This window comes from Archocentrus centrarchus, chromosome 15 (assembly GCF_007364275.1).
Source record: "Archocentrus centrarchus isolate MPI-CPG fArcCen1 chromosome 15, fArcCen1, whole genome shotgun sequence".
NCBI lineage: Eukaryota > Metazoa > Chordata > Actinopteri > Cichliformes > Cichlidae > Archocentrus > Archocentrus centrarchus.
The window spans coordinates 26,225,208-26,248,916 of NC_044360.1; the positions used below are offsets into that span (position 1 = coordinate 26,225,208).

At 40.8% G+C, this 23,709-nt stretch overlaps 1 protein-coding gene across 1 annotated transcript in view; it reads right to left on the reverse strand.

The window, feature by feature from the left end:
* The window catches only part of adgra1b (adhesion G protein-coupled receptor A1b), a 165,805-nt gene that overhangs the window by 26,275 nt on the left and 115,821 nt on the right, over nucleotides 1-23,709 (reverse strand). The gene's annotated exons all lie outside the window — the stretch shown is intronic.

The window sequence follows — 23,709 nt, forward strand, 5'->3', positions numbered from 1 at the left end:
TGTGCCACAGGCAGGTGTGGAGCCAGTGGTGGCGTCATGATTTAGGCTCCATCATGTTGACGTTGCTAAATAAAGCACACCTTATCTCCATAACCCCCGCCAGCTCAATGTGAGGTTGTGTCTGCGAGAGTGATCCGCAGTCCACGCTGTCTGACTGCATCATTGTCTCCATGAGTAGCCAAGTGGGATATTTTCTCTCTCTCTCTCTGTGTTTATCTAAACGCTGATGAGCCTGTTGGGGCCTCTGTGGGGTCTTGACCTGAAACTAAGCAGTTTTTAAACACAGTTGTAATGTAGTGGCCTCAGCTAAAATGGAGCTTTTTTTGGGACAGGACATTGGAGAAATGTAAAACAGGAGAATGTGTGGTAGACACAGCTCAGTCGACAGCTAATAAAACTTTTCGTGCATGTTTAAGGAGGGAAAAAAGAAATGGGGAGAGAATGACTTTAAATCATCTGTTCAAGCTGACTGTAAATTACAATGCAACCTTTAAATGTGTGGGGTTTTTTTTTGTAGATACATAAAAAATAAAGATGTGCCTATAAAAAACAACAACAAAATAAAATCTCTTTAAGGCAGTCACTGATCTGCAAACAGTGCTTCCAGCATTTCTGCTATGTTGGATCTCTCTTGGTCCTCTCCAAAACAGCAACCCTTTACCCTGAATTTTATTTTATGAAGGATGATGAAGTAGCAGCTATCTGGCAGATATGGTGAGCAGTGATGTGTGTGATGGCATGTTGGTATGGAAAGATTAAATAAAAAAGTGAGTTGGCATGCACCAGAGTTCAGGTCAGTTGTTCTGTATGATCTCTGTAATAGGACTGTGTTACACCAGAACTCAGCAGACTCCTGGTGACATGGTGCACTTTCTTCAGGTTTGGATAGGCTTGAAGGCTTTGCCACTGACAGTTTCGATGTGGTCTCTGGTCCAAGCAACGAGTGACCATAGTCAGCATGAAACTTTGGTCAGGCTGCCACAGAATTTGATGTTTGAGGTCCATGGTGAAACCATCAAATGTGCCCCTGCGAGTGATCAGTGACAGCCAGGGAAGAAGTGATGCATCACAGCATGATGCGACAACTTTGACACACCAGACGGTTTGTTACACGTAACAATCGGAGAATTCATCCTTGCAAACTGTTTGGAAAAGGCCAAGCACTTTCAAAACATAGCTGGCAGGTGGCTGTGTGAGCCATCACTCTATTATCATCTACCATCATATTAGAGAGCTGCAGTGTGCAGAACTTTGGAAGTTATTACATAATGATTGTAGCAGCCATTTAGATGTTGTTAGATAATTCTTGACGTCTTTGCAAAGAAGACTGTGCACAAAATTGAAAATAAAAAAGCCCTTAAAAAAAATAAAATAAATAAAATCAGTGGGTGGTCATTTTAATCTGCTAAACAGACTTCATCTCTCTGTAATCAAGGACTGTACTATTTTGAAAATCATACAGAATATCATTGTGGTGAATCTGCCACAATTATGCCAGAAAACATGTTTAGCAATGCCCTTGGACTCGGGGAGACACCTGAGTTAAGTAAGTCATAAATGGAAATCTCCTCAGCTGACAGATGCCTCACTATGTTGACTAGCTAGGAGCTAACTTGTTCCATCTGGTGTTGTGCATGCAGTGGGTTCATCAGAGGTTTTTGCTAAAAGCAGTTGCCTGCCTCTTCTGGCTGATGGGAGTGATGACACGAAAAGAAAAGACACAAAAGTCATAAAAATACATTAAGCTGAGAAATGCTCTGTGGGCTAATGTGAGAGTCACGTGATAATTCTCTGCACAAACAGTCATGATATTTTTTAAAGAACTCTTTGTTCCCAACTTTGAAAAGTGTTGGGAGATAAAACGGCACGATCACTGATATTTAAAAGAGACATATATGACTTTGGAGCCTGTAGCTTGGACAGAAATGACAAGATGCAGAAATGGAAGAAGAAATGGAAGAAAGTCTGCAATTAGACCTGAGCACAGAAATGTATCATCACTGTGAGCTCAGCAGCACGCAGACAGACAAAGAAAAAAAGCAGACAGAAGGAAAGAAGGAACAGAGAGGAAGTGGCCTTTATGGGTGAAAATACAACACAAGGAACACTTTCCAATTTATTCACATAATATGGTAGTTACAGATTTTCAGGGAATTATTAAGTTTGAATGACATCTTTAAGCGATGTCATGGAAGGACAAAACTGGTGTTAATTACAGCTCAATGAATCGGTGGTGCTGAAAAGAATCGTGGCCTGAAGCATCAGAAATCCTGCTGAAATGAAGCTGCTAATTCAGTAAGCTGATTTATGTACTTAAAAAGCAAACAGCACTCCACACGAGTTTAGATCATGAAAATGAACCCCATGCAAACCGCGTTTTAATTTAAAAGAAATCAGTCTGCATTGGGAAAAAATAAAAACCTGCTCTTACATATTGAGGAGTTAAATGTGATGCTTGTCGTCACGTGGTTAAAGGCTTTAGGTAGAAGGGGAGGAAGTCAAACAGTCTCATGGGACACGTTATCATCATCATCATTTGGCTTATACTATTCAGTCTCCTGCCTCCTGAGTCTTTACCCCATTCTCAAACAGCAAGTAAACAGCTGCGTACGGAGCCGTTTAACTCGAAATTCACAAGACGTCATGCATCATTTGTTTGTTGCCATTAAGTATATGAGTAACACACCAATCAGACAGTACCTTAAAACTCCTAACCAGTGAAGTGTATAACAAGGACTGTGTCTTACAGTGTAATGTTCTGCAGGAAAACCTTGGGTTAAGGCATTCGTGTGGATGTTACGTTGACATATGTGACCCGCCTAAACTCCCCCAGGCTCCAATGGCAATGACACTTACTAAAGAAGCATCACCTCCACCTTCCTCAAAAGATATCCAGAAACAGCGAAAAGGACACAACAATAAGCTCAAGGTGTTGAGATTCTGAATGCAACTGAGCATCTGCTGATGTACTGGAACAAGCTCGATACGCCAAGGCTCCATCATGCAACCTGGAGGATCCAGGACCCAATAATATACTGTATGTACTGAAGCTGCACTGAAAAACACCACCTGATTTGCAACTTATTACAAACACCCTTCAGTGTATTTAAAAAAAATGTACAGTGTGCCATTATGAAGATTTTTATTCAAAGCGCTGTCTAGCTTCTTTTCATTGTGACACATTTGTCCATTAACACCAAATCGATAATCAAGCAGTTTTAGAACGTGCTTAATTTGCTCATTTTTCCACAGTGTATGCTTCAGATCAGGGTTATTATAGTTAACGAAAACGAACGAAATAACGAAAACTGAAATTGAAAAAACATTGTCGTTAACTGAAATAAATAAAAACTATAATTAAAAGGAAAAAACGATAACTAATTAAAACTGAATTGTGAGTTTACAAAACTAACTAAAACTAACTGAAATAATCGATAAACTTACTTTCATTTACTTGTTTTTTTGGGGGGTTTTTTAAGCCTTGTGGATTGATATGAAATCATTGTTTCCGCTCTCCGAGTTTAAGCTGGGAGCGCCACAGGACAACTGTGTGAGTGCGCATGTGCGTGCGCTCACCGCGCTGGTCCGCAAAGTAATGGCTGCGGTCTGCCGAGTCCCGTATGGAGGTTCTTTGAGTACAAACACCTGCACACGACCACAAGGTAATTAACACACACAATCCAGCTACACAAGCATAAATGCGGACATGAGGTCGGCAACTTCTGTAGGTTGTGTACAGAGGCCGCAAAGACCCTGCAGGTTTAATTAGCGAGCATCTAACCAAGCTAGCTCCAAAACAGAAGCAGCTTCAGGTGGTGAGAACATCAGGATGCAGCTGGATTTGAGCTTTGACTCCTTCAAAGAGTTTGTTTTTGTTTAACACCACATGTAGGCGTTATTAATCTGCTGCACTGATGCTGAAGTTTATTGTGGAGTTTATTGTAGAATTTATTGAGTTTGGGAGTTCATGTTTTTCTTTGTTTCTCCCTGATTATGCTCATGTGTGTCCTTAATATTACACAAATTTAGCATGTCTTGTGAACAGTTGGTTGTTGACTATATTTCTTTAAACTGTATCTTTTGTCAAGTTTTCATTACACAATAGTCACTTTTGCGCCTTGAATCTTGCACCTGATTAGGTATGAAAATACTAAAACTAATACTGAAACTAACTGAAACTAACTAAAACTAAGCATGAAACCAAAAATAAAAACTAATAAAAACGAGCAAAACCACTCTGAAAACTAATTAAAACTAACTGAATTAGAGAAAAAAAAGTAAAAACTAACTAAAACTAAACTATAATGTAAAATCCAAAACTATTATAACCCTGCTTCAGATACTTGAACCACATTAAGAAATAGTATTAGTTATGCAAATTGGATATTGATTATAAACCTAAAAGCACTGACAGCAAAATGTACTTTTCCCAGCAGCCAGCTAAACTAAGACAGCTAGACTAACATCACCCAGCTGCACTGTTGACTCTAAAGCTGCACAACCAGAAAAAAAAAAGTCCAGGACATCTCAACCAGCAGACGCAGCATTTGCACACAGGCCACGTTAAGTCAGAACATGTTCAGTTTTGGTGATGACTGCCAAGAGAATACTCATATTGTTAATGAATGAATGAGAGCAGAAACAATAAGTTGGTTAGATGATATGCAGCAAATTAATCAGCAGCAGTTTTGATAATTCATTAATCACAATCAAAAGCACCAAAAGAAATTGTTTGTTATACTGCCAAAGTAAGCAGACTTACTGTGTCATGTGGAAAATGGGTCTTTGGATTAAAAAAGAAAAAAAAAAAAAAAAGCTTCTTTCCTATTTTCTGATATTTTATAGATCAAATGCTTAAACAAGTTATTTGAAGAATACTGAAATATTATGATGAAAATGTTCAATAATTGCAGCCCTACGTTAAGCTAAGACACTAGAGCACAAGGTTTTTCTAGTGGTTCTGCATTTCAAAAACCCCTAAATTAGCAACAGCATAATTTCTCAGCGCCTTCCAAAATTAATTACAAATCAATCACTGTTACAAATATCTGTCCTATGATGTGACAGCATGAGAGTTAATGTTTGGATGCAGTCGGGAATAGAAAAAGCAAACAAATATTATGCAGAAGAGCTGGCGGTTCACAGTCAAGCTAAAGAAGGACAGCAGTAGCCTAAAGGGCAAGAAGGCGGCTGGCAGAGAGAACTAGACTGACTGAAAGTGAAGTAACAGCCCTTCTTCAACAACTACAACAGAGGTACCCTTGAGCAAGGTGCCAACAGTAGAGCAACTGCCATTTTATGGGGCAGCACAGACAGCATATACAGCAGCAGAGTATGAATGTGAAGAAGGGCAAAGCTGCAATGGAACATGCATGCTCAGCAGAAACCGTCACTGGACAAATAAAGGTTAAAAAAAAGACCTTATAGCACAGAGAGCTGGGGGAGATATAAAATAGAGGGGAAGAAAGGAAGAAGGATGAAGGGAGACTCTCCCTTTAGCAGATGGATCAGCCCAGAGAAAAATGGTGAGGTAGGCTACAGGCTGCCCAGAACAAATTGTTCATATGGCTTCTAGAAGCAGTGTTTATGCTCCTGGGGTGATGTGGGGCAAACTGCAGAAGCAATTCAAAAGAGATGACTTCAGTGGGGTGAATGCACAATATGCGGTACTGCACACTGAGTGCTATAAAGTCTTTCATCTCTCTTTTTTTTTTATTTTCACTTGGTATTTTCTCATTTATTAATAACACCATAAAAAAGGATTTTCTATCATTTTTTCCCTCCCAAAGTCTACGACTCTTGAGTTTTACATGCACTATATTTACGTTACGTATAGATCTTCCTGTCCTGTGCAACAGATGCAGACTGTGAAGTTGCAATTCCCTTGTTGACCCACCTGTCATGATGACTGATAGGCTATTGGTGTAGCTCGCAGCATGCTCTGAACAACTCTTCCCTATTGTACCATTGCTTGCAGAAGCCAATAGCAGGATGTCATCTAGGGACAGCAGCAGCCAGCTTCAAATGTGATTCTTCAACTCCACTTATTATCATTATTGCTATCATATTACATCACAGCACCGTGGCCACTTTATTACTGTGTCTGCACAGCAGGGCAATGTGGCCAGCCCCCTGGCAGTGCAATTCATTACAGCCAGGCAACTACATTACCATACAGGGCAGCTTAGCTTAGCCTATTCTGGATTAGCACTGGCATGTTACATCTAAACATGCCTCCATTGTCCCTTAGCCTCTGCAGCTAAACAGGCCCCTGATCCCCTGTTTGTGTTGTAGTTACAACTTTAATCCAGGCTCCTCCATCCCCGTGCCAAAATCAGATTACCAGACTCAATTAAACTCGATCCATAATCTCGATCCAGCGCATTGGATACGAGGTTATCAGGCCTGCAAAATAAACTAGGACAAGCACACACTGCTGATCTGTGAGACCTTATAAGCTCAGTGTCATATTTCATCCTGGGGATTGGGAATGATGCTGAACAACGCAACTTGTATTATTATTATTTATTATATCCTCCATTTAACAGCTAAATGCTGCTGGAAGATTTATAATTTTTTTTTTTTTTTAAACTGGCCAAGGGCAGCAAACATTGTCAAAAACATAAGCGCAAAAAACACAAATGGACAAATGCAGCTTCAAAGCACAACATCCAGTTCACATGCAGTAAAATATCAAGTCAAAACCGATACATTTCCAATGACTTCACTGCACATTTAGGAGCAGTTACATAACCAAGAGCACTATTTTCCTCATCCTTTAAAAGTGACTTTAATTACGCCACAGTAACCAGCTCCTTCTGTAGATGATGCCAGGAGGATGGGGAGGTGTATTTAAAGGCTTTTTTTTGGTCACTTCCATTCTAACTCTGGGGACAAACAGTTGTAAAATATTTTAAGAGCACAGGCCATATTGATTTTGGTTTTTAAGCATGTATGTACAAGGAACCAGCCCAAGGATAGATTTACAATAAAAGCCAAACAATGTGAAAATCTGCAGACACAAAGAAAAGGCCATTTACAGAGAACAGCCAGTAATAAAGAATAAAACAGCATTGACAGCTTCTTTAGGTAAAATGCATTCATAAAGAGTGCAGAACTGTTCATTCATTAAATGGTATAAAATATGCAAAAATCAACTTTCCTTGCCACCCGGGAGGAACGGGGTTTACTCCTAAAAAAGAAACTCAATTTAAGTTTCAGCTTGGTACAAGGGGTGCATTTCATTAAGCTTTGCTTCCTCGCCTCCCCTCTACCCGTGTGACCCAGAAACCCCCCCACCTTCATGAAGGCTCTTCCAATTTCTTAAGTGCACCTCAAGGAGAAAAGGAACGATCAGCGAGGTTTCTGAGGGTGAGGAAAACAGATGTATTGTATGCCGAAGTCTTTTACTGAGTGATGTGATTTAGAAATGCCAAACCTCTGTACGTGCCACAGTTTATTGTCACAGCGATCGCTGTGTAGTTTTATATGTAAAGATAATAATAGTGTCATGGTGAGATACAATATGTGTCTGCACATCTGTTTCTTTGTTAACTTTATGCCTTTTGGAGATCACACAAGTAACTAATTGCACTAACAGAAATCTGGACCAGTGGTGCACAGACGTTTACATGTCACCGTATAGCCTTGCCCGTTCCCGACTGTAATCACACTGGTGAATGCAAGAATGCACAAACAATTTGGGAAAGAGGCAAGAGGAAAGAGCTGAGAGAAAAACAAAATTAAAATCCTCTAGTGAACAGCCCGCAGGCTCGCGGCTCACGGCTCCCATCCAGCACTGTATTTTATCATCCTTGAGTGGCCGCACCAACACTGGAACAGAACCTCAGTGAGTGTGCAAATCAAACCTCTTCTGGCTTCCCCGTACATACTGAATAACAGAGACACACAGGACAGCAGCAGGACAGAATAACCTCCGGACTTGTCAGAAAAATGGTCATGCACCATTAACGCGGGTCATCAGTGTTTCAGCGGTACCTTGTGGCTGTCACTCAGCACACAGTTTTGAGATACGGTCAAGCTCGTAATCGGCACCTCACCCGGTGAATGTTCAACAGTTTTTAACAAGGCCCACTGCGAAACCAGTAATCAAATCACGTGGAATCAAGTATGCATCCATCAAATCAACAAGCATTACGAGCTGATGAGGAAGCTTGTTCAGAATAAAAGATGAAGCCCACCATTGTTTGGTGCACAGACATATCAGTGGTGCTGTATTTATCTGCTCGAACATCAAGGGGGCATTGTTTCATTAGCATTAATTTCTCTAGAGTCTCGGATTAGACGTGTTGTATTTAGCTTTAGGCTATTCAAATTCCTATACAGAACTTATTGTAATCGCTGTTCTGCGGAGATATTCAAAGCATGACTATTGAATAAATGAGCCTTGTGCACTGTTCAACCTTGCAAACAGAGAACAAGCTCATAATTCACTGAAGAACCAAGTAGAACAAAGAAATGCGAATACTCAAGCCTGCTACAAACAGAATGAATCAATACGGACAAATGTGAAAGCGGGGAGAAGACTGCTTTTTAATATAGAGCAGTTGCACTAATCCTTCTCTCTCTGCAGCTTTTATTTATTCAGAGAAGATTTCCTGAGCATGATGCCTCATTTTGCTCCCACACTGTTAGCTTGGCTGCTGGGAGCAACCCAATCTGACCACAAGCTGACTGGTGTTTACTGAGCAGCAGTTGGGGATTTAAGTGTTTTTCTTAAAGGCTTGTATGCTAAAAGAACACAGTCTAGAATGCACATGCACAAGACATTACATTTAAAAAAGAAAAAGAGGCATGAAAATTTGCATTTCATCAACCTCTTCACTCACACACACACACACACACACACACACACATACACACTCACTCCACTGCCATGCAAGGCACGGAGCTGACAACTGGGGGCAGTGGACAGGACAATTTGATATGTGGACAGCAGGAGACAGGAATTAAACCACCCACCCTGTGATTAATCAACGACCTCTTTTACCTCCTGTGCCACAGCCACAAGAAAGTATGTAACGCATTTTAAGTCTATCAGACCTTTGTGCAAAGTATTTAGTTTTCTACAGTTTACACGGTGGTGACTGTGGAGGGTTGTATGATTATTACAAAAGCAATTTACTGTGACAATTAGCACATATTGCACACAGCAAGTCTATTTGCAATCACAGTGGTGTCACAAGCTCGCACAAGGCAGTTTAACTTAAAATAAGACCACCAAAGATAAATGCACGCAGAAATATTTGGAGCCGCTGGGGGGAAAAAAAAAAGGTTTTAGCCAGAGCCAAAAGAAAATCACCATTGTAATAATTATTCTTTCAGTTTTGTTTATTAAGGTTTCATTTTCTCGAACATAATAAATCTCTTTGTTCATGAAATTGTTGCAATTAGCTGGAAAAAGCATAGATTTCTGCCAAGAAAGGCACCATCAATGCTTGGGAGCAAAGAGGGATAAAGGTTCCCTTACATACTGGACCTCACATAATCCACATATTTTGCCAATCTGGGCCTGAAACTTAAATAGCAAAAGCCAGTGATGTCCAACCCTTAGCATTAGCCACAACCCTGCTCCTGCACGTATGTGAGACAATCTGTTCTTTCTGTAAACCTTAATCAATAAAAATAAATATGAAAAGAATTGCTATAAAATGTGGAGCAAAGAGGGTCTTTTTTTTGTTGTTTTTTAACTGAATGTGAATGTATGAGCAAGCCTGAAACTCTGCTCCCCATGTCTCTCATCATTTTTAGATGTGTGTGTGTGTAAGAGGCAGAGAGATGGTTGGTAGGTGTTGTCTTAGAGGGGTGACTCATCTCTTACAATTGCTACACACTACAGAATGCTCAATGGATGCCTGCTCACATGTGCGCACACACGCACACACACACACACATGCTTATAGTCACAGGCAGGGACATGAAAGCCCATGTCAAGCACACACACATGCCAAAAACACGTCGGCCCTCGTGCACGCACTGCTCACGCTCTGATCTCAGCTCTCTCAGATGGCATGCTGTTCGGCACACAGAGTGGGAGCATACATTACACCAGTCCACACCTCGTTCCTTTGCAGGTTGATACGTTGAACCAAAACATGCCGTTTTTTTCCCCCTTTTTTTTTTCTCCTGTAACAATAGATGAGAAGAGGGCAGGACTCCACAGGTTCTGCTCTGTTAACACTTAAAGACGGCGCAACAGAGGGGATGCACACCCAGTCTCTGCAAGCAACACAATACAAACAGCCTCTCTCTAACTGAATGCATCTCTCTCTGGCAATGGAGGTCTCAGTGAGTAAATAGGCTTAGGTTTGCCTGTGTGGTTCTTATCACTGCAGAGGTGGTGCATTTACAGAGGTCTCTCTCACACACAAGCATCTGTTGCTGGCCACCATTTTCATGTGCGCTTTCGCTGTCTCCACTGCAAACTTCTACCATCTCTTTTTAGCGGTGGCTGACTACATAAAAAGCAACCGTGTAATGTTGGGCTTTTGATTACTCTATTTTCACCCCCATAGAAACCACATTAATACCTCAGCTTCTTGGAATGAAATGCATGTTTGCAGGTAAGGGGTCATCCCCCTGCCAAGAAGAGAAAATGAAGGCTTAAAAAAAATGAATGGCCCTTCCGTGGTTTTGTTGTGATGCTGCTGTCAGCGTGGTCAGAAAGTGAAACCGACTATTGCTGGTATGTGTTCTAACTGTGGTGTCATTTAGCCCCCTGAGACAGGGATGCTGAGAGAGAGAAGGGATGTGGGATGCTCTTGAGTGAATGCAGTCAGTTGTGCAATGAATAAATGCGTGAAGAATATGTTATGTGATGCATCTAACAGAAAACAGCTTGTAGCAGGGACAACAATGAAGAGCTGCGATATGGGGGGATAAGGAGATGAAGAATGATGGCATTACATAGACAGAAACCACAGAGACAGATGGAGAGAGAAGGGCAGCTAGGTAAATCATTACCCCTTCAGCGTAGGAAGGTACTGTATGTCTGACTGGCTCTTTCCTTTTAGTTTCATACCCATTCCTCCCACAGCAAAGCAATTTTCTTCCATTTCTGATTACAGAGAGCTCACAGTGATCGCAACCCGGTTCTATTTTACTATCTGACAGTTGTGCTATCGGTGCCATTTAGGCCTAAGTTGACACTCCATCTCCTTCGATGGCAATTTACATGTTTGCATCTTGTTTGGGCCATTTGTAAGGCAACGGCAAAGTGTCAGGACAGTGAATGAAGAGGGAATTTCAGCTCTTAGATTAGTTTTCACTTTTGATACCAAAGCGCATCACTCACCAACTGGAAGGGGATTTTGGAAAAGAGATTTCTGAGCAAGCTTTAAGGTTGAAACACAGCTATACAAAGGTCCAGCTATAGATATGCATATACTCTCACACATACTGTATACTTAACCCATTGTGACATATGCAAACATGTGGCAACAGTGCACTGAAGATATACCCTATGGGCAATTTTTCCTTTTTAGAGAATTAGAGCATATTCATGCAAACATTTTTGTTTTGCTGCAACACAGAAATACTATACGAGTCCTACTATTCTGGTAATGCCCCTGGGTAGTTTTTTTTTTACAAGCAAAGAGCACCAAGCCTTTATCTGAATGAATGTGGACAGAGACATAACTCAGTGGGACATGAAAATTACATGCCAGTAATCACCAATCACATCTGCTAAAAACACCATAATTTTTTTTTTTTTTTAATTTGGGTTGAGAGATTCTGGGGTTTCTTGCTTTTTTTTTTCATATGTGTTGAAGTTGATCGAAAAGTCATACCTCCTTGCTGTTTTAGACCTACAAAGCCCTATACTACTCCTGTCATAATAATAATAATAATAATATACTACTCCTGTCATAATAATAATAATAATACTATTTTGCTGATGCGCATACATTGCTTTGAGTATCAGCATCATCATTCCTACCACCAAAGAGGCTATCAGCGATGCAGTGAGAAGATATCAATGAAAAGCAATGACATTTGGTGACTTGGAGGCAGGCAAAATAAGGGGGTGGTTACCAACTTACACTGATTTCAACTATATATATATATATATATATATATATCAATCACTCTCCAGCCTGCAGGTGTGTTTATTTAAATAATCTTTCAAAATTGTGTTTAAAGCAGGATGTTTGGAACTTTGCGTGCACTGATAAGTATATATGTGATTCTGCAGGTATTTGTTGTCCACTGTGCAAAAAACTCCACCCTCAGTTCATTAAATCCCTGCAGCCATCTGAGAGCACATATGCTGGTAAATCTGAACCCTCTGATTTGAGAAGTGTCACGCCAGAGCACAGTGCCATTACACACGACTGTCTACTGTTTACCTTTATTAAATCATGTGTAAATGACACCAGGCTGCTACGCAATAATCCTACTGAATACTGCACACAGCTGACTAGTCTGTTATGATTTGCTGTTCTGTTGTTTCGGAAGAAGACACCAGATTAGAGCAGCTCACAAACCCGACACCGCAGCGCTGTGTCGTTTTTCCCCCAACATCCTCTTTAGTAAAAGTAGCTGTTCATATTTTACTCTTGAAATGCAATATGGTGCATTGTTGTGTCGTATTCTAGGTATAATGTGATCATTTATAACACTAAGATATTTAGCCTCTCATATCATTACTGTTCAGGGTAAGTAAAAAGCCACATCAACTCCCTCTGGCTGCAGATTTGAGGTGCTGTGTGTTCAGGTCGTGCTGCTCTGCACCATCCAGACAACAATATAATTTCCTGTAGAGGCCTTTTTCCATTTCTTGAGCTCTTGTCATCATGTGTCACTGAGACTGGCACAGCTGGTTCAGAGTGAGGAGATCAGGGATGTGACCAGATAAAGGTAAATTTATTAACCACCACATATATTCAGTTTTAACCAACCCTTTAGGCGCATTCTGCTGCTGCACTTACACTGTAAACCCAGATAAGTTGAATCTACGTAAAAAAAACCAAGGTAACTTTTGTACGATGTCCAAGACAAATTTCCCTGTGGGGACAATAAAGTATATTTGATTTGATTTGATTTAACTCGTTGCCTTATATTTTTTACGTGAAGAAGCATCAGTTGAATAAGTGCAGTGGACAATGTTCAATGTACTTGAGGCCCTTTTGGAATGGAATGAAAGATTTAAGTTGAATGTACTAATAACAGAGTTTCAGTAACTGAAGATACTTAGTTTAAGAAATCATTCACCACCCATTTATTTAACTCAGCTTGTTAAGTCAGCACTAATCTGTTACCAAATTGTATGTTCTAATTGACCAAACTTATCTTTTATAGTTCTTAAAAATCAAAATAGGTCTTTTAATCAATAGAGCTGAGTAAATTAAACATATACAGAAATTTCTATTAAACTTATTTTTTTCCATCCATGGGGAGGGGCTGGAGCCTACCCCAGCTGACATAGGGCGAGAGGCAGGGTACACCCTGTACAGGTTGCTGGCCTGTCACAGGGCTAACACAGACAACCATTCATACCTATGGGTAATTTAGAGCGACCAATTAACCTAACCCCAGTAACTCCATGTCTTCGGAAACCCACACAGAGAGGGAGAACATGCAAACTCCACACAGAGAGGCCTGGGCCAAGGTGGAATCGAACCCAGACCTTCTAGATGTTATTCCAGCTGTGAGGCAGGAGTGCTAACCACCGCGCCACCATGCTGCCCAACATATCATATTTTTCACCCACAAAGATAACAAAAATATTTTTTACAATGTTGAACTGTGTCTTCAAATTTGGTAAATAAACAAACATGATAAAACTTTTTCACCCTGAATTCTGGTCATTCAACCAAGGCTTCAGATGCGGGTTGGACAACTTGCGTGCGTCTTCGTTCTCTACCATCTCTGCTCTGTCTCTCAACATTCAGAGCTCATCAGTCCAGTCTGTTAAAACTGGTATAAACTAAATTTTTGGTGGGTGCAAAACCTGATGATATTAAGTTGTTTGAATTCAAACACATAATTACAGTAAGAGAGACCATTAAAAAAGTACAGTCTACTCAGAATTGATAATTAATGTAGCAAAATGACAGCTGTTTAAGTGATATAAACTCAGTTTATTTCAGTAGAAGCTGTTGATTGGACTTAAAAACACAATTACAATAAAAAAGAACATGAAACAGCTCAGCTTACTCAGAATTAACAAGTAATGTTCACATATTAGGCAATTTTAAGTAATGTGAACTCAATATTTTTAAGTTGAATCAAAATCTGGGTTTACAGTGTACATGAACAGAGACTGGAACAGGTGCGCTTTACACCTGTCACATTTGCAAGGCCTAAGCGAATCCATTTGATTTCAGCTGACTATTGATACCAAACATCACAACAGTTTCTCTTTCTATGATGCCATCTTCTTGTGACCAAAGATCTGCTGTATGTAGCCAAGGACACGGCTGACATTATTCTCTGTTTTTTTCTTTTTCACCAAATCCCGGGAGAGCTAGGCACTAAGCAAATGTCACACAAACAGGAGTAAATAGTGCATGGGCTACTGAGTATTTCTTCCAGGACCAGTATAATGAAAAGACTGTTATTTCCATGTCTAGGCATTTATATGCATGCAGGAAAAGCTGGAGGCAGTAGCAACACCCCAGCATACGAACAGAAAAAAAAAAAAAACAGGCATCAGTGACTACGGATATGACACTGAATCGGGCAAGAAGGAAATAAGGAGTGGGTAGAGGTTGCAAAGCAGATTGCAGATGTGCAGCAGCTGGAGGCAGGCTGATCGCTAAGTCACAGTACAGTAAAAATATGATGGCAACCTCCTTGCAACTAGTGGAGGTTGCCCAGTGATTGCATTGAATTTTTTTTTTTGGTGTTGGAGATTGATTGCGAGTACTTGTGGTGTCAAGAGGTTGAGCATGCAACACCTTGCGATCACAAAGGGATTTGCCTGGTGGGAGGCAACCTGTCACCAAATAACTACAGTCTGACTCACACTGACCGCAATCACTTGGCAAAGGTTTACAAATATCATTATCTCTAAGTTATAAAAGCAAACACTGCCGAAATTGCTGCAGTTAACCTGAGTCAGTCTGCGCTGATTAACACAGCTCGTCTATGACATGTCTCTTTACAACAGGGGACTTGACTCAACTAGCTGCTAGCTGACTGCATTCTCATATATTCTTTTATAAAAACGAGGCTGCTGGGCACCTGTTTGAACTTGCAGTTAAATTATTCAAAGCAACCGTTTCATTCATTGCACACGGTCCCTCGTTTGACTGTAGCATAATGTAAATTATAAAGCAAATGACACTGGATGCATTTAGTAGTATAAGCTGTGCCATCAGTGCTGTGGCTAGAATTGAGATCAGCTGATCATCACCTGAGCTTGACTTTGTGGTCATCAAGTGCAGTGGTATAAATTACTGATATTTTGATTTGGCAAAATTGGTAATACTTGCTTGCAGAATGAAATTGCAAACTAAAGGAAATCATGTATATCACAAGCCTGCTCCTGTAATGCTGCTCTGTGCTTTAAGCACACCATCCTTACTATTTCTTGGTGTGTGCCATCAGTGAATTGCATGTTAACTGCTCTTGTTGTGGAATTTTCTGTCTCAGAAAAAAAAAATAATAAAGCAACTGAACAGCTGGAAATCTGCATAAATATCTGTCACATGCATGAAATCAGAAGGGCCATTAATAGGGGTATATTAATAATAATATACCCCTTCATCTGTCGTGTTATCACTACTCATTCAAATTACATAAGTCTCATTTTCTGCTGTGCTTATCTTCCTCATAAAAGTTCACAGGGGGCCATATTGGATCAATATATTCTCCCTAATTGCACCAGAGGAGAAACCAACAAACCCTTACAGTACACACACACACACACACACACACACACACACACACACACACACACACACACACACACACACACACACACACACACACACACACAGTACTGTTCTTGCATGCTGATGAGCAGAATGCACTTTTACAAAATGATAAAGACTTAAGGTCAAATGGCACAGATCACTGGTTGAGGCGGAAAAGGCCATGATGTAAAATAACTTGCAAGAGTTTCATTTTTCACGTCTGTTATGAAAATGTCTGTCACCTTTAACCCTTTGGCTTTTCTGTTTCTGTGGTGATATACCTCTGCTAATCAGCCAGGCGGCAGCAGCAGCGGCATTCTGGGAGCTGCTGCTGTCTTGGCTGACAACAGAAGTGGACATGCAGATAGTCAGACAGCCAAACATCTAGCAAGCCACAGGGCAGGATAGCTGTCCACACTGCCCTAATAAAGAGGGGAAAAAAAGGTCTTAATGTGTTTGTCTAGACTGTCCAGCATTGTGCAAATGAGGTGCTGTCCAGTTTAGTTAAATGCAGTTCACAAATACAGCAGCCGAATTGAAAGCCAGTGACAGAAACTCAAACAGAGGCAGAGAGAGACAGAAAGAGGCTGTTTACACGGCATGCCCTCATTTCTACCAAGCTGTCTCTGGGGTTCAGAGAGGGTCATACTGATGACTAGGGAACAGCTGGTGAAAAGGGATGGGGAGGGGGGGGGGACATTTGACCAGGACAGTTTCAGATCAGATGCCATGTTATGATGTGTACAGCTCAGTTTTCTTTTTTTTTTTTCAAGCTCAAGTACTGTTTGGATGAGATTATGCGTACCATAGCACACATAGTCTGATCCAAACAGTGTGTCCTGGTACATGAATCATTTATGTCAGATGGCCCCTATCACATGCAAAAGGACAAGCGAGACCTGTTTCATTTTAATCAGTTGTGACTAATCATAGACTGTGCAGCAGATATATGCGAGTCCGCACAGTCCTTCTACAAAAAAAAATCCTCATTTTTATCCCGTTTGAGTGCTCATATCCCCACTCATTGTTTGGGAAAATGTGTGCCAAAATTATCAACTTGAAAATAAAATCAAAATGCGACTGCATCATTATCTTTCATAAAGAGTGCTTGTCAGCAAGGACAGTTTCATATTTCAAGCGAGTGGTTTGTCTGCGTGTAAAAATCTTAGCGCTGTTTTGGCTGCCAGTTAATCAGTAACTGCATATAAACAGCATCTAAACTGTGAGACCACCGAATAGCCCATTAACTTTCTTAACACACATACACGGACGCACACACACACATTAAGTGCTACAATCCTTTCTGCTGCCAGAAGCGCTATTATAATCTTTCATACACTCTGGCTGAGGAGCATACATAATTTGAATAACAATAGGTTAAAGCAATGCAATTTGTACACAGGCTAAAAGAGGGGCTACACACTGCACTGAAAATAGAGCGTCCGATACGGAGCGTCAAGGGGGAAAAAGGCCAAGTATTGGCTCACTCCAGCAATGCCAGAGCAAAACTGTTGATGTCTGAGATAAATGGTGGTCTGTGAGCTCTGAACTCATTAGTCAGGAAGAAAACAATCTGCATTACATGTCAGGTTATTGGCAAGCAGCAATCTATTCTGGGATTGGAGGTGGGACTGCGAGATGAGCCAGTGCCTTTTTCCCTTTCACACCAAAGCAAGTCAGCAAACACAGAGAGTTTAAATCAGAACAGTAGCAACGAAAAGAAAGCCTGCAGTGACACACACACACACACACACACACACGCGCACACACGCAGAGAGGAAACCTCATGTGTTAAAAGTAACCATGCCTGACATCAAATTTAAGTTAATGCCTTCAAATGGAACATGAGTGCATTTATTAAATATTAACTTAAGCCAAACCTCGACTGATGTGCAGTAAGTTCACACAGCGTAGCACTAACCCCAAGCCTCAGCGTAACTGGTTAAGCCAGCCGCTGCTGAGGAGACTGCATGGTCGTCTCTTCCCAGATTGAGGTGGATTAGAGTTGGTCTACCAGCTGCCATGTTGGGAACAAGCATGAGTGAGGTGGAGGGTGAAAGGTAGCTGATGCTTAGTGAGCTGCAAATAATTAGGATTTACTCTAAGAATCAGCTTAAGCTGTATAATTATGGTGAAGCACAAGCATTCATTATGCAGGTTGCACGTGGCCTATTACATACTCATAGAATCATATTTTATATTCTCAAGCACGCAGAGGCCTTTTTTGTCATCTGTGGAATCTAAATTCATATTAACAGAAAACGTTTTGGGAAAAAGGCTTATTGGCTTTCATGGTGCGAGTTAGATGCAAAGCTGTAGCTAGTTTACAGTTAGCTTTGTCTGCCCTGGAGACAGGAAAGAGTCTGGAAACTGCAGGGAAGCAGTTGGCTGCATCTGTCCAAATCTAACAAAATCACCTACCAGCCCCTCTAACGCCCAGTTCATGCATGTACCTTTGGTGATCTCACCACAAGTGGACAGGCAGTATGTCGGTCCCCACTTCTCTTTCAAGTGACCATTTGTGATGGGATCTGATCCCACTACATAGGTTATTTTTATTTGTCGAGAGAAAATTCCAGAGTCTCAGCAAACAAAACTAATGTGTTAGGTCAATAGAGCTAATGAGTTATGCAGATGCAGTTTTACAAATCTGCATCTACATAGCTCAGTGGACCTACTGGAGCTTTCACGACACAAACCTTGATTACACCAAAGCTACACTTTCACTCACTTAACAGGGCTTTCTCTTTACTTGTGCATTTGGCCAAAACAAATGACTAATAATAGCTGTTTGCACTGAACCTGGTGCAGCAATCAGCTAAATGTGTTGCTGTTTTTCCACAGCAAGAGGCACATCAGTTGAGTGGGTGATCCTTTTGTGTGGTCGAGGACACGTTCGCACACAAACTGCTAGAAGAATTGGCCATATGCTGGCCAAACTTAATCTGAATGCGGTCGGAGCTCAGCATGTCTTCAGCGTGTCATTGGTGTATTGGTATTTGGAGCTGTCTGCTTGTGATCAGACTGGCAAAGACACATATTAATGCTAAGTATGAAAAGGGCCTAAAGCACATTAATTAACACATTATTTCTCATTTTAAGCTTAATTTCTTTAACATGTAAAGCTATTTGTTGTCACTGGATGAATACATTTTAGCTGCTTCTTATTAGACCTGAAAAGTATTCTTCTCATTTAACTCTCAATAAGAATGTAAATGAGCATTTCACAAAATCTGCAACAAAATCTATTATTTATAAAATGATCTTGATCACTGCAAATATTACCCAATATTATTTTTAACAGTAGTAACAGTAGTGGTGATGTAACCTAATTTAAAACCACTGCATGTAAGATATTTGGTTCATGGGTTTTGCATGTATTAAAAAGTCCATATTGTCAGGTACCCTGTTTTCCTAACACAAACCTCTGTTTTTTAATCCATTGTCATCTAACACACCATCACAAGGCATCACCACCCCTTCTCCTCTGTTGATATCACAGGCTGTCATCCCTCTTCCCCTCCCACAACAACGCCTATCAACAGGAAATACCAACATAGTGCTGTGAGACATGGTCGCATATCTAAACAGGTCATCATCGTTACCACTGTAAATCCCTTCATCTCCTAAAACACACAAAACAAAGCTCCTTTAGCATGAAAATGTCTCAGAGATAGAAAAGTCCAGGGTGTGAGGATAAAGTTAAAGCAAGCCAGAGCCGGGGCTCGCTTGTGGGTGAACAATGAAAGCTGGTTTGTCGTCTCATTATGTCTGCCTTGAGCACAGATGTGGACAAAGGACTAATGAGGACACATAACTTTGAGAATGCTGCTAGAAAACAGACTGAGAAAATGAGACCCAAAACAAGAAAACACTGTTTCTGAGCTACAGAGGATCTGAAAGTTGCCGAGAGGTTATTTTCAATTAACAGCACGTATCCAGCACAACTTACAGTCTGTGTGCATTAGCTATTATTGCTAAAGAAGAAAACACCAAATGTGGATTGAATTTGAATAAACAACTCCCTTTTGATGATGTTTTCTCGAATGTAATCACAGCCAATTGGCGTCTCTAAGATGAAACAGAAGCACAGAAGGCTTTCTAACTTGATTGCTCTTATTCCTTCCTTTAAACTTCATCCTTTATTTCCTTTAAGTGACAATGATAGTGATTTAGGTGGCAGTACACATTTTGGAATGAATCTTTGACCAAAGTAAAGCTGATGTAATGATCTGATCTAATATTTGAGAAATGCAGCCAGATTACTCTGGCTAGGAAAAGAGAATGAACGGATGGATTCTCACAGACATTCTGCCCTGCAGATATTTTCTTCCTCTCTATGGGAGACAGGACCTGGTGGTCAGCACCAGATGTCAGCAGTAATGTCACAGTGGTATCGAGCCTGTAGAAGGCTCAGCCAATGAGAGCTAATTTATCTAGATGGGATCCTGTCTTGGTTGGTTTGGTTCAAGATGGAGCAGCAGCAGCCAAGTGAATTGTGGTTTGTTTGACCATTTTGAAAATAGAGCCAAAACTTAAGAACTGACAAATTTTATTATGCCAAAACTTTATTCGTTTTTTTCTGTTCGTTTTATTCATACGAGTGTTCTAAAATGAAAAGTGTGTTGGATCAGGGACACGTCTGAAACCTGCAGGACACCTGCCCTCGAGGCCTGGAGTTGCCCACCCCTGTACTAGAGGCTGACATGGGCTGATATTAAGATCAGCTGATCTACCAATCACTGACTGAGAACTTATTAAAATATTTCACTACACTTTGTCACAGTATTTGTACTTCACATCTCACTCTGGTGCCACAATTTGATTCAACTTTAAACAACTACCGCCACAACATTTTAGAGAACAAATACTTTACACTTTACTGCATGACATTTAGTTATATATAAATGAGCTTATAAAAGAACATACTGGTTCCAGGTTTTTTTTTTGTTTACTTGTCACTTCTTGTATAAAAGCAGTTTATAGTTTCCTTCTACTCAGACAACTCACGGCCCTTTGTGACTCTCACATGAGGCCCAGCCTCCATGCTGGGAAACACTGATCTAAAATACGAAATTCTACCAAAAGTAGTAAAAACTTGTTTTCCCCCAGTCAGCTACAACAGCAGCTACTGTCATAATGATGGCATCTTTTAACAAAATAAGCTCTTTTGCTCCTCATACTTAAGAAAAGTAGCTAATAACTCCTGTCAAAACTGTCTTTTCTTTTACTAAAGTGGGGTTTTATTGTAAATCGTGCAAATGTATTGTACTGTATTTTAACTGAAGGATCTGACCTACTCTGACTCTTTCATCTGTCATCATCTTCTCATTGAAACCATCATCAGCAAACACTAAACATTACTACAAACTCAAATGTAAATGCCTTCATCCATAATCATGTGCAAAATGTATGTGACTCTACTGTTAAACCAACAGGTTTCCTATTTGACTTGTGATTTAGACCTTTCACTAGAGGATCCCCCAGTCTACAGGAATCCACTTCCCTTCACATATTTGGTATATTCTGTACAGTGCATGGGGATATGTCTCTGAACAGCTCTTCCCTTATTGGACCACGGCCTTAGGCCCTTTGTTATGATTGGATACTTACAAAAGCCAGCCACCCACACCGTGTCTGTCTTTCGTTCTAAAGGTCTGCTCCTGCATATTAAACAGTCTGGAGCGCTGCAGCAGTAAAATGCATGAACTCCTTCATCGACATTATCTCCTCAGTACATACATAAATAAATAATCCCACTACCTCTGAGACGGTGCACGGTACTCAGTGTGGTTGCAGAATAGGGGTGTGTCTTATGGAGGGGGTTAAAAGGTTGTTGGGATGTGGGGTTGAGGCTTGTCAGTGTGATGAAGAGTGATGATGAGGCTGCATTGCTGTAAACGAGTGAGTCAGCCCTCCCTTCAGACAGACACAGACTTGCAAGAGGCAGATGGGGGGAGGAGGAGGCGGGACAGAAGGAGGGAGGCAGGGAAATGCATGGGAACTGTCCCCGGTGCTGAAATCTGGAACGGCTGTATTGTAACAGCTTCAAGTTCAGCTCAGTGCAAGTGAGAGAGAGAAAAAAAGAAGAAAAAAATCCAAAATAGAGGGAGACTGTCTTTCAATACCTGACCCATATCTGAAACAACCTGTATCACTAGCTGTAGCGTAACAGGTCAATGCTGCCTGCTTTTCAATATATAAAAAAAGAAAAAAGACAATGTATTGGTTACACCACCAAATTTTCAAAACCCATAGCAGCAGGAGCATAATATTTGTCCAAACAAAAGCTTAGAGTCTCTTGCTGTTGAGTTTTTCCACACAGATCCTTTCCAAAGTCAGATCTTTGGCATTCTGATCACAAAGCCAGAGGAGGGATATTTTCTACCATGTAATTCCTTCTGAGCCAAGTCAAAAAGATTCCCATTAGAGTGCTTTTTATATCCCAAACATCAGTCCCCAGGGACAATTGTATTGGGCTGTCATGCTATTTGTAGACTAATCATCTACACACACACACACACACACACACACACACACACACACACACATACACACACACACAGAATGTAAATGAATGTAAAAAAAAAGTCTAGATCAACAGGAATGTGATATTTCAATGCCCAACATCCACCCACCATGCATACTCTTTGAAAGGATTTTTTTGTTGTTGCATTAGTCATCTTTCTGTTGTGGCTAACCCTCAGACCATTTGCTTAACATCACAAACACACCACAGGACAGACACTTAAACTGTATAAATTGCAGACAGTTGATGTAAGAGCAAGTCAGGATCATATTTAAGAAGTAGGGGAGGTGACACAGCTATGTGAGATAGCAAAATAACAGCTAAGACATTACTTGGCACTCAGAGAATGAAAATACATCACTGTCACCTTGTTTAACTTAATCACAGCAGCTGAAACGTGTAACTTTGGTCATATAGATTCTGCAAGTTGGTACCCTGATTTTGCCTTAGAACACCAAATCAGGAGCTTTAGTGTTGTTTCTGTGCTTTCACTGCATTAGTTACAAATGATGGCTTCACTGATGGAGGCCCCTTACTTGTGAATACTGTAAATTAAAAATGGTCAACTTGTAGTCAGGCTGTAATTGGCAATTCCCCTCAGATTGACATGAAAAGATTATGCAACAGGTTTAGTACTTGCAGAAGCGTCTGGGCTATAAATATCTCTGTTGTAATATACAGTATTTTAGATGAGACCATCAGGAGAATGATGTCACAAGTCCATAAATAAAGGTCCTTTTCTTGGGCACTGCAGAGACCAGGCGGGTGTGGTGACTGCATTATTAGACGCGCAATCCCCGGCGCAAAAGCTCACAGTAGACCATGATGTGGGCATTCCCGTCACGGCTTTCTACCATCGCTATGACTACCTGCTACTTGTCGGACGTGTCTCGAAGTTCAAATCATTCATCTGCAGCCAGGAAATTTGACAAAAATGCCGATCTAGCTTTATTGTGAGTCACAAGGTGCCCATTGACGGCGCGCCTGCCCAAGCCCGCGTTTGATAGAGAATACATGTGCAACGACAATCTGACATCTGCTCTCTATCTGACAGCAGCTTAGTATTCTCCACAGACACCCCACTCTCTCCCCCTGAGCACCCCCATGCCGTTTTTATGTGCAGCTTTTCTTATACCCCACTCTTTTCTATTCCTATGCGGCTTTTTCCTCCTCGATCCAGCTTATTTCCACACTCGAACAACAATGAAATTGAACAGCGGCTTCATAAAATATGCAGGTAAAAAGGCAACTCGGAAAGCACCGACATCTCAAGCACAACACTTTTCATGCTCTACTGAG